A 9,807-nucleotide genomic window follows, 5' to 3' on the forward strand; every position below is an offset into this window, starting at 1 on the left:
AACATGGCTTCTCTTATGTTCTTGTGTTCTTCTGTTCTTGCTCTTTTCTCCAGCTGCAGACAGACTAACATGAACGCCCATCTTGAATTATGGATTCATTCATCCTCTGCTTTTCTCCTCAAAGCAGCTGACAACACTCTTCTCCCCTCCTCCACAAAGCAAGAACCCTGCAAGGATAGGCAAGGCTGAGAACATGAGCAACTGGTCCAAGGTCACCCAGTGAGCTTCCAGGCCCTCTATTCACAACAGAATGTGGCCTTCTTCATGCTATGGTAGCCTTGAGGTGCCAGCAGACAGCCTGACCCCCAAACACCAAGCTGCAGTCTGAAATTGTCCAGGAAAACCCTTATGACTTGATTTTGCTAACTTTAAAATTTGGCTGCAAGTCACTTCTTACAAAGTTCATAAACATAATCAGACAGGAGATTTAATTTTATATGAGAAAAAGCAGTCCTTCACGCGCAACAGTCTGCAGCACCTCTGCCAAAGGGAAGGGGAACGATGAAAGCCAACTGTGCAGCCTGATTGGAGGCAGCCGTTTCCTACTGGCACATCTGCAGAGCCCACTCTGACATGCCAGATTCCAGGAGGCCTGAATTCCAGCTGCTCTGCAAATGGACAACTTTAAGGATACCACTGGATGAATTTTTATGGCACAGCTGAGGGAATCCAACATAAGATTGTTGCGGGGGGAGGGGGGGAGCTAAAGCTATAAGAAAGGAGGAGGAAATCCCTTCTGAGCTGCCAGGATGAGTTCCCCTTCCATTGCCAGCCTCCCTCCCTCCCAGGACGAAGCAACAAGTCAGTGGCAGACTGCACAGCACTCTGGAACCAAGGAAGCTTGCTTGCTTTCAGTTTCTGCATCTCCTCTCCAGAAAGCACGCTGAAGGCAGCTCACACGCAATAAAATTGTAACGCACCATCAAAATACCAATGTTTACAATTTATTTTTAAAAAAATAAATTTAAAAACCATTAAAAACCCAGCTAGAGCACGAGCATCAGACCAGCGGCAAATATCCAGTTGCCTAACATGAACCTCATAAAATAGTTCTCAGGCTAGAAGGAGACTATAAAAATGATGCTGACATGTAAGCCCTTTAATTAAAACCCTGAGTAAAAAAGAAGAGTCTTCGCCTGGCCCAGAAAGAGAGTTGGGGCGGGGCCAGATGACCCTCAAGTCGAGACGTGGGTGGAAGATATGAGCTGGCTGGGGAGGCTGCCCTCTGGATCCCTGCCCCAAGCTGTTCAGGGTCTTCAAGGCTAGAACCAGTGCACTGAATTGTGCCTGGAAACCACAGAAGACCTTCCCATGTCTTTCAGCACAAGGGTGATACAATCCCTGCATCCAGTTGCCGAATTTTGGACCAGCTGAAGTTTCTGTGCAGTCCTCAGAGCTCGTTTTCAGTCCCCTTCAAAAAAACCCTAAAAAGTTAAGAGTTTGCAGTAAAAAGAGAGCAGCAATTCCAAACCAAGGTGAACATTCCAGATGTGTAGGCATATTAGTTGGAAGAAGCAAACTGAAACTGGAATCATGTGGTACTTTTAACAAATAATATTCCTGCATAAGCTTTTGAGAGTCAAAACTCACTTTATCAGATACATGAAGAGAATATCTGTTATAGTAGGAAGGGGGAAGCGGCGTCTTTCCTCCCTGGGAAACTCCCTTAGACCAAGAGTTCCCTGGAAAGTATCCTGGTAACCAACTGTCACGATGCAGGACCTCCTGAGAACATCTAGACTGACCTGCTGAGACAGCAGTCTTCCCAGGCAGTGCGAGAGCAATAACCAAATATCTTATGACCAGCCTGGCAGTGCCTGCCCAGTCTAGCATATGGAGAAGAGATTGTGAGAAATATCCCAGAGAAATGGATTGTTCTAAGTGAAACCAAAAAATGTCTTTATAAAAAAGGTTTATTGTAAAAGTGGGGGGGGGGGGGAGAGAAAGGTGGTTGGATTCAAAAGGGGATGGAAAAAAGCAAGATAGAAGGGGAAAACACTCAGCGACAGAATTCATCAGGCCAATTTATAAACCCCACAGAAAGTGTGGAGGGAGGGAGTTGCAAAGAGAAGCCAAACAGCGATCGTTTTATTCAGAGCTGGGTGTAAGATACTCCCAACTGATTCTAGAGAAAAGAAAATGTAGATCTAAAAGCAGGATGCAATGACATGCAAAAACTGACCTTGCGGATAGAATTGAAACTACTGAGAAATGGCACAGTCCAAAAATGAAGGATTATTTGAGTCCTTTCCAGTCCACATTCAGGGCTGGTTATGGAACTGAAACAACCTTGTTTGCCATGGTAGATGAGGTGTGTGGGATGCAGATGGAGAGAGTGGGACCTGTTGATTCTTCCAAGCCTCTCAGCAGCTGTCAGTACAACTGATTATAGTATCCTTCTGGACCATGTTTCAGGGTTGGGACCAGAAGGTGCCATTTTGCAGTACATTTTGTTCTACCTAGGTTTGCCAGACCCCCTGGTGGAGATGGGGGTCCCCCCATTTCCAGGCCCTGCCCCCTGATGACGATCAGCTGGCCAGGGAGGGAGCTGCCAGTAGAGAGAAGACCTAGGCCACATTGCTGGTGTCACACCATGTTAGGAATCAGTTCTTAAAATGGCTGAACTGACTCCATCTTGAGTACTTAAAATGGCTGAACTGACTCCATCTTGAGTACTAGTGATGTTGTTTCTGCAAGTCATGCTGAGTCATGCACCAGCTGCTTCTTGGTTACTGTTGCAAGGTGGAATGACCTCACCTGTGATTAGGCTTTGTGCTGACTCATGGCGCTGATGCAACCTCTGCTTAGGTTGCATGATTGGCATGTGTATTAAAGGAAGGTCAGTGAGCTTGCTCTCCCTGCCTGGTAGGACGTGGGTACTGCATTACTCGCCATCTGTTTTGGCAGCAAATACTGTGTGTTGATCTTAACTACTGTGCTTGGATCATATTCTCTGTGTACTTGCTGATATTACTGTTATCTGCTGTGTTTTGAACTGATTACTGTGTATGACCCTGGCTTGGCAACGACTTTGAATATTGGATGCTGTCCTGGTAAATATATTCACTGTGACTACTGTTTGTCTCTTGTCTGCTAATTCCTATGTTCCCCATTCCTGTCCTTCAGCAGCCCCTTTGGAGAACTGCATATAAATTGTGTGTCATCACACCAGTGAATTCTGGGTGATGCTCTGGTGTTTCAGCAAAAACTCTATGTTAGAAGCCAATTTTACCATAAAGTTGTTGCCCAGATTACCAGATCATCACCTGGAAGTCACTGTTACAATGATGTTCCTTCCGGTGTGATGCTGGCTGCATGTGCTGGGCCTTTCTCTTTCTGCTGGTAAGTTCACCCCATCTCCTGCTGGTTGCCAGAAGGGACCTGGCAACCCTACCTGAAAGGTGGCTCGGGGGGACTGCTACTCAATCCTATAGGCTGGGATTTCTGGGAGAAAGTGTTACAGTGACTCTAATGCCAAATTAGAAACAAAGCAGAAATGCAGTTGGCATAAGTGGAGGGCAGGAGAAGATCTCCTCAGTCTTGTGTCCTCAGGCTGGTGGCTGCTCTCTGGGGGTCTCAGGCAGAGGTCTTCCACACCACCCGCTGCTGCCAGATCTTTTGACTGGAGACACTGGGGATCGAACCTGGGACCTTCTGCCTCCCAAGCAGATGCTCTGCCACTGGGCCTCAGCCAACCCCCTCAGGAAAGCAGCAGTGAGCAATGGGGAGAGATGTGGGAATTCTGTCCACGTGCCAGTCACCTTGCTGCTCATTGCTGCCCCTGTCCCTTTGTCACTCTGGTGCAGAAGTACCAGCATGACCAGAACACACACCGGGCAGTTCCTCCCTTGACAGCTGATCTGCTGCTCACAGCTGAAAGAAACCCGTCAGCTCTTTTTAAAAAGTCCCACAATAGAGATCTGTCTTCCCCCCCCTCCCTCCTTCCCATGGATTGGTTGTAGTCAGAAGCTCCACACAAAAGTTCGTCTTCAGGCCCTGCTGCCATTTCCTCTTTCAGCTGGAGCAAAGTGTTTTTTGTTTTTGCTTTGGTTTAAAGGGGAGAGTCCAGACAGTCACATAGGGCTGCCAGCGCCAGTTCTGAATTGTGAAATTCCAGGAGATTTTGGGGGTGGAGCCTGGGGAGGGGAGAGACCTCCATGGGGGGAAATGCCAGAGAGTCCACCTTCCAAAACACCCACTTTCTCCAGCAGAACTGCTCTCTTTTGCCTGGAGACCAGCTGTAATTCTGGGAGATCTCCAGCCACCATCTGGAGAATGGCAACCCTAGAACTGTGATTCTCAGAATGACCCACATGATGCAAAACGAGCAGACAAAAGACTTGTGGCGTTGGTGCTGGTGCTGGCAGGCAGGCAGAGCAGAAGCTCCACAGAGGAGGCACCAACAACAGGCCATGGAAAAACTGCGGAGTGTGGAGTTTCCACTCAGGGTTTATGGCATCACCTGAACCTTTTGGGAGAGTTCACAGCCCTTTAATTCACTGTTGCCTGTAATTTATACTTCATGTAAATCCCTCAGGGACCTCTACTGATACCATAAAACACAAGAGCATAACTTGAGACATAAAATCCAGATTCCAGTATCAGTATAAATGCAAGCCATATTCCACAGCCCTGGATTGCTTTGTTCTCCCCCCGGAAGCACATAAGGGTTGGGGGGGGGGGGCATGGCACAGAGCAAGGGGTTTGGAGAAGAAGAAGTTGGGAGCCCCTTTCAGTTAAATTAAACTACACTGAAGTGAACGCTCTCTTTTCACCAGTTTGCTTATGCAGTACAAGAACTCACAATACAATAACTTGTGGGCACTCAATGAAATTAATAAGCAGAAGGCTTAGAACAGATAAAGTACTTCTTAACACAAAGGCTGGATACAGATGGCCAATTTGGGCTGACACAGGAATGACCCACTTCTGCATCAAAAAGGCACATTCAAATACGCACATCTGGTCCCACCTGGCTCCTGCCCTTACCTTGTCCTCTGCCATCGCTCTGCCACTTTAAACAGCTACCAGGTAAGAAGTGGTAGCAAATCACTGAAGCACTTCCAGGCACCTTTTCTGCCCCTCTGAACCCCAGGGAAGTGTTGTTCAATGCTTGAGCAGTGTGGCCACTCCTTTGGGGTGCATGCAGCCTATCCCTGTTCCAGCAGCAGGCTATGCAGTGTCTGACTGCCCTGGGGGCTCTTTCCACTATGCCAGCTTTAGTCTATGACAGGAGGCTGCCGCCCCAAGCTGTATCCAGCTCTCTTGAATTCACTGCCACAAGAAGTGGTGGCAGCTGAAAGCACAGACACTTTCAAGAGGAGACTGGATAAACATACAGAGCAGAGGTCCATCAGTGGCTCTTAGCCACAAGGGATAGATGGAATGCTCTCTCTGGGGCATTGATGTTCTGTATTCTTGGTGCTTGGGGGGCAATAGTGGGAGGGCTTCTAGTGTCCTGGCCCCACTGGTGAACACCTGGGTTTTGGCCACTGTGTGACACAGAGTGTTGGACCATTGGCCTGATCCAATATGGCTTTTCAAATGTTCTTATGCTTAATGTGCAAATAATCCGATGCTTTGGCGTTTCTTAATGAAGGTCATGATCTATTACTCCATTAAGCAAGCTTAAACCTATTCAGATCGTTGGGATTAAGCACTTTCACCTCTGTCTCTGTACACAGGCCCGGAAAAAGTAATTGTTTGGGACTGTACACATTTGCATCTTTGTTCTGATTAGAATAGACCGGCTACCACCTCCAACAGGGCAGTGCACTGCACAAAATATGCTTTTAGACCCCAGAAGCTCCTCAGAAGGCAGGAAAAAAAGCATAAACTGTAAATTGTATTGCTAAGAATGGGTCAATGTTTTCCTTATGACTCAGTATCAGTACAGTTTCCACTTTTCTCACTAACAGCCATGCAGAGCACTGCATTGACTTTAAGAACCATTAAAATAAATGCATCAGCAATGAGAAAGCCCCTATTCTGTGCTTGCAAAATACATATAACAGTATTTTCTTCCACAAATGGTAATCTTTGGGTCATAAAATATGCTCGTAAAATCCATGGCTGATCTTGCGAACTGTGCAGATAGATCCTCTCTAGGTTTGTGCTGGAACAAGCACACCGAAGGGCTGCTTCTCACTAGGATGACTGCTGATTTTTTGGTCTGTTTCTACAGTCCCACTGCATGTCCCAAAGCAGCACGAAAAGAGAAAGTGCTCCTCGTCTCCTTTTCAGTCTCAAGTTTTAGATGGGATGAGCAGACTTAGGCTTTGTTTTCTTCAGAGATGGCGATTAAAGGGTTGGGCCAGGGCTGCAGGCAGGGTTTTGAATTTGGCAGGGCAGGGCTGCAGGCAGGATTTGGTGTTTAGGGGGCCAGGCTCCCAGCACTGAAGCCGGATCCTCCCAGGTTCCCCAGCAGGATCAGCTGCTTTGCAACTCTGCTGCACTGCCCAGTTTTAACCAGGCACCCAAGCAGAGCAGGTGGGAAAAGGTCTCCCTGATCTTTCTTCACTTCTGCAGCCAGCCTTCCAATGGAGAGATAAGCCCACTGCTGCGGCATGTCACTAGAGAAGGGGTTTAAAGCAGGATCAACTGTTCTACAGGCTCTGTTGGGATGCCCGGTTCTGCAGGCACCTCCTCACTGCTCCCCAGTGATTGGAGGGGCCATAAAGATAGAGCAAGGTTTTGATTGGACCCCGCCCCCCCAGGCCCCTCTGGTAGCTGCGGACCTGGGTTAGGCCCAAAGTGAGCTGTTGAGTTGGGATCTGACCCAAAAAAGAGCTGGGGGTGTTCTGGAAGGACGTTTCCAGGCAGGGATAGCAAAGGAGAAGGGGCAGAATTGTTTCGAGGGTCCTGAGGGGGAGTCAGGGTCAGGCCATCCCTGGGCCTCAGCTTGGGAAGGGAGAGGGTTGGCTCACACCACAAACCCTCTCTTGGCTGCCTTGCTCTCTCTTTCCTCTGTGGGGGCTTCAACACCTTGTTGCTCTTCCTTCAGGCCTCCCTCACCAAGGTCTCCTCATGGGGCGCATGGGCCTTGCCTGGCCCTTAACCCCCACACCAAACTAATAGAAATAAAGTGCACAATTGTATCATCCCAAAACCATCCCCCCACCTCCGGTCCATGGAAAAATAAACCAGTCCCTGGTGCCAAAAAGGCTGGGGACTGCTGCTTTAGGCTGATCCTCCATGGAGCAGGGGGTTGTACTAAATGGTCTGTATTGATTGGCTACATCAGGGGTGTGTGGCCTAATATGCAAAGGAGATCCTGCTACACAAAAAGCCCTGGTTTTTTTTTTAAGTGAATACCATTTGCCCTGTCAAGATATTAGGAAAAAGGCATGTCTCAGCAAGCGAAAAGGCTACTTACTTTTTAAAAATAAAATCTGGGGATTTAGTCAGCCTGCTTAAACTGTCATTACAACACTGCATTGAAATATCGATATTTTAGGGCCTTTTCTTTGGGGGGGGGGAATAAGAGGTGCTGTGCCATCACTGATAACAGCACCCTCCCTTGAATACCCACATTATTTAAAGCACATGTGGAAGAAACTGTGAAAATGTACAGGGAGAGCAGCAGTGCAGAACACCCCTTCCCCAACTGCTTCCAGTGCTTGTGGATCGGCTCCCCAGAAGCATTAGGAACAACTTCAGCGTGCAGAAAAGGTCCCATTCAGAATCTGGCTCCATTCTGAAGGATGTGCTTTGAGAATCACAACCTGACAATAAAGCTGCCTCAACAGACTCTTGGATTTGAAGGGCTGAGCAGTGTGTGTTTCAACTGTTGATCCGTCATGAGTAATAATGCTGGGGATGTACAATTTCAGTGAATGCAGATTTATTCCTGACAGAGATCACCATTCTCTAAATGAATTGTATGTGCCAAGTATGCTTCATTTATAGGGTGGGAAGCTTCATCTAGACTTCTTTGCATTTCTGAGCTGCATCAGCCATGTTTTATGGGTCAGTAATAACCACAGCCCTGCCATCTTCAACTGCAGTTTTGTAGGGAAAACATAAAGGCCCAGCAGCAAGGAATCCTGTGGGAATATTTTATTACAAGCACATAAAACCATGAGGCTTCTGCCACCAATTTTCTATTGTGTTGCTAAAAGTAATATATATTCATTGTAAAAGCAAAGAACTCTGGGTAAGCTTAGCCAAACAAGGACAATATTCTCTTTGTCGGTTGGTTCCATAACTGAGAGCACTCCAGAGTCCATGTTGTTTCCTGTTGGCATTGGCCTTTTCAAAAGGAATCAATTCAGCCTTTGTGAATTTTCTTTTAGAAATTAAGAGAGTATTAAGAAGAGGACATTTTATGAACAGTCTGGATGCAAACGCTGGTGGAGAGGAGGAGAAAGGGCAGGCAGAGGAAAACGGCCTCAGGGTGTTGAGCATCTTAGTTATTTCACACAATCCAACACTGAGGGAATTTAAGGTCATATTTAATATCAGCCTGTGATTTCCTGAAGAGTTTTCTTTTCTTTGCATTTTTTAAAAAAACATATGAACGTGGCTTCTACAGAAGGGTGCAGAGTTAACGGAGGCTTTTAGCATTATGGTATTTCGCTGTTCTTAAAGTGGGCGCCATTTTATTCTCTATGGTGGGGGGGGTGATGCTTTAGATCAGGGGTGTCAAACCCATTTGTTATGAGGGCCAGATCTGAAATAAATGAAACCTTGTTGGGCCCGGCCATGTCAGGCTGGGCCATGTGTGTACCTATTTAAGATTAGGTAGCAAAGATATAAATTTTATAAAGGACACAGAGAAACAATTAAAAAAAAAAAACTTAAAACATGCTTAAAACATTAGCACCTGTTGGTCTTAAAGGTGTTTTCTTTGTATTTCTCCCATGGGATCCAGGGAACTGGGCAAAGGAAGCTCTGGCTCTTTCCCTCCTTCCCCAGGGGACCCGGATGGGGAGGAGCCTCAGCTAATAGAAGGGAGAGAGGCCTGGCTCAGTAGCTCTGCTGTGAGATTGAGGGAGCCTGGAAAAACAAGCTCTGCCTTCCCCCCCTTCCTCCCCAAGGGAGGAGATTCAGCCAATGGAGAAAACAGAGGTTTTGCTCTGTAGCTCTTATGCGATTGAGCAAGCCTTGCAAAGCAAGCTGTTATGCACAAGGAAGCAAGAGAGAGGGAGAAGGAAGCAGATGACAGCCACTTGCTCAGGGGCCTGATAATAGGCCTCCGGGGGCCTGATTCAGTCCCCAGGCTGCATGTTTGACACCCCTGTTTTAGATACTCTTCCTACCACAGTGCTTTCAAAGTGTTCTTCATGAGAGGCCAAAATGATCGAATCCACTAGTCTTTTTCTGATGGCACTCCTAAGGACTTACTTAAATTGTGCCAGACTTGAAATGCCAGATGTACTCCAAGTGCAAACCATCAGCCTTTGGAAACGGGATCAATTGGTGGCTACCATATTAGATCCACTAAGCCTAGGATATCCATATTCAAGTGGTGCTTTGATTCTAAGCAAAGAAATGTTCTCAGCCAGTCATCCCCACCTCCAAGCTTGGTTCAATACCATGACTTTTTATAAAGAGTAATCCAAAGTGAGTCTGGATGAGGTTTTGCACTTTTTTTGTTTTGAACACATACCTGCTTCCCCCTCAAATGCTGGTTCAAAAACCAACAGGAGATTTTCACATAGGACTTCTTTGGGAAATTAGAAAGATACATGTGGCTACACCACATACATTCTGCTGCGACTTCCTTGATTCACTGAACCTGAGCTTCTGTTGATGGGTGAAACATCATTGCTGAAGAAGAAGTTACTACAGAAAAAGCAGGCTACA

The sequence above is a fragment of the Heteronotia binoei genome, chromosome 7 (assembly GCF_032191835.1).
Source record: "Heteronotia binoei isolate CCM8104 ecotype False Entrance Well chromosome 7, APGP_CSIRO_Hbin_v1, whole genome shotgun sequence".
Lineage (NCBI taxonomy): Eukaryota > Metazoa > Chordata > Lepidosauria > Squamata > Gekkonidae > Heteronotia > Heteronotia binoei.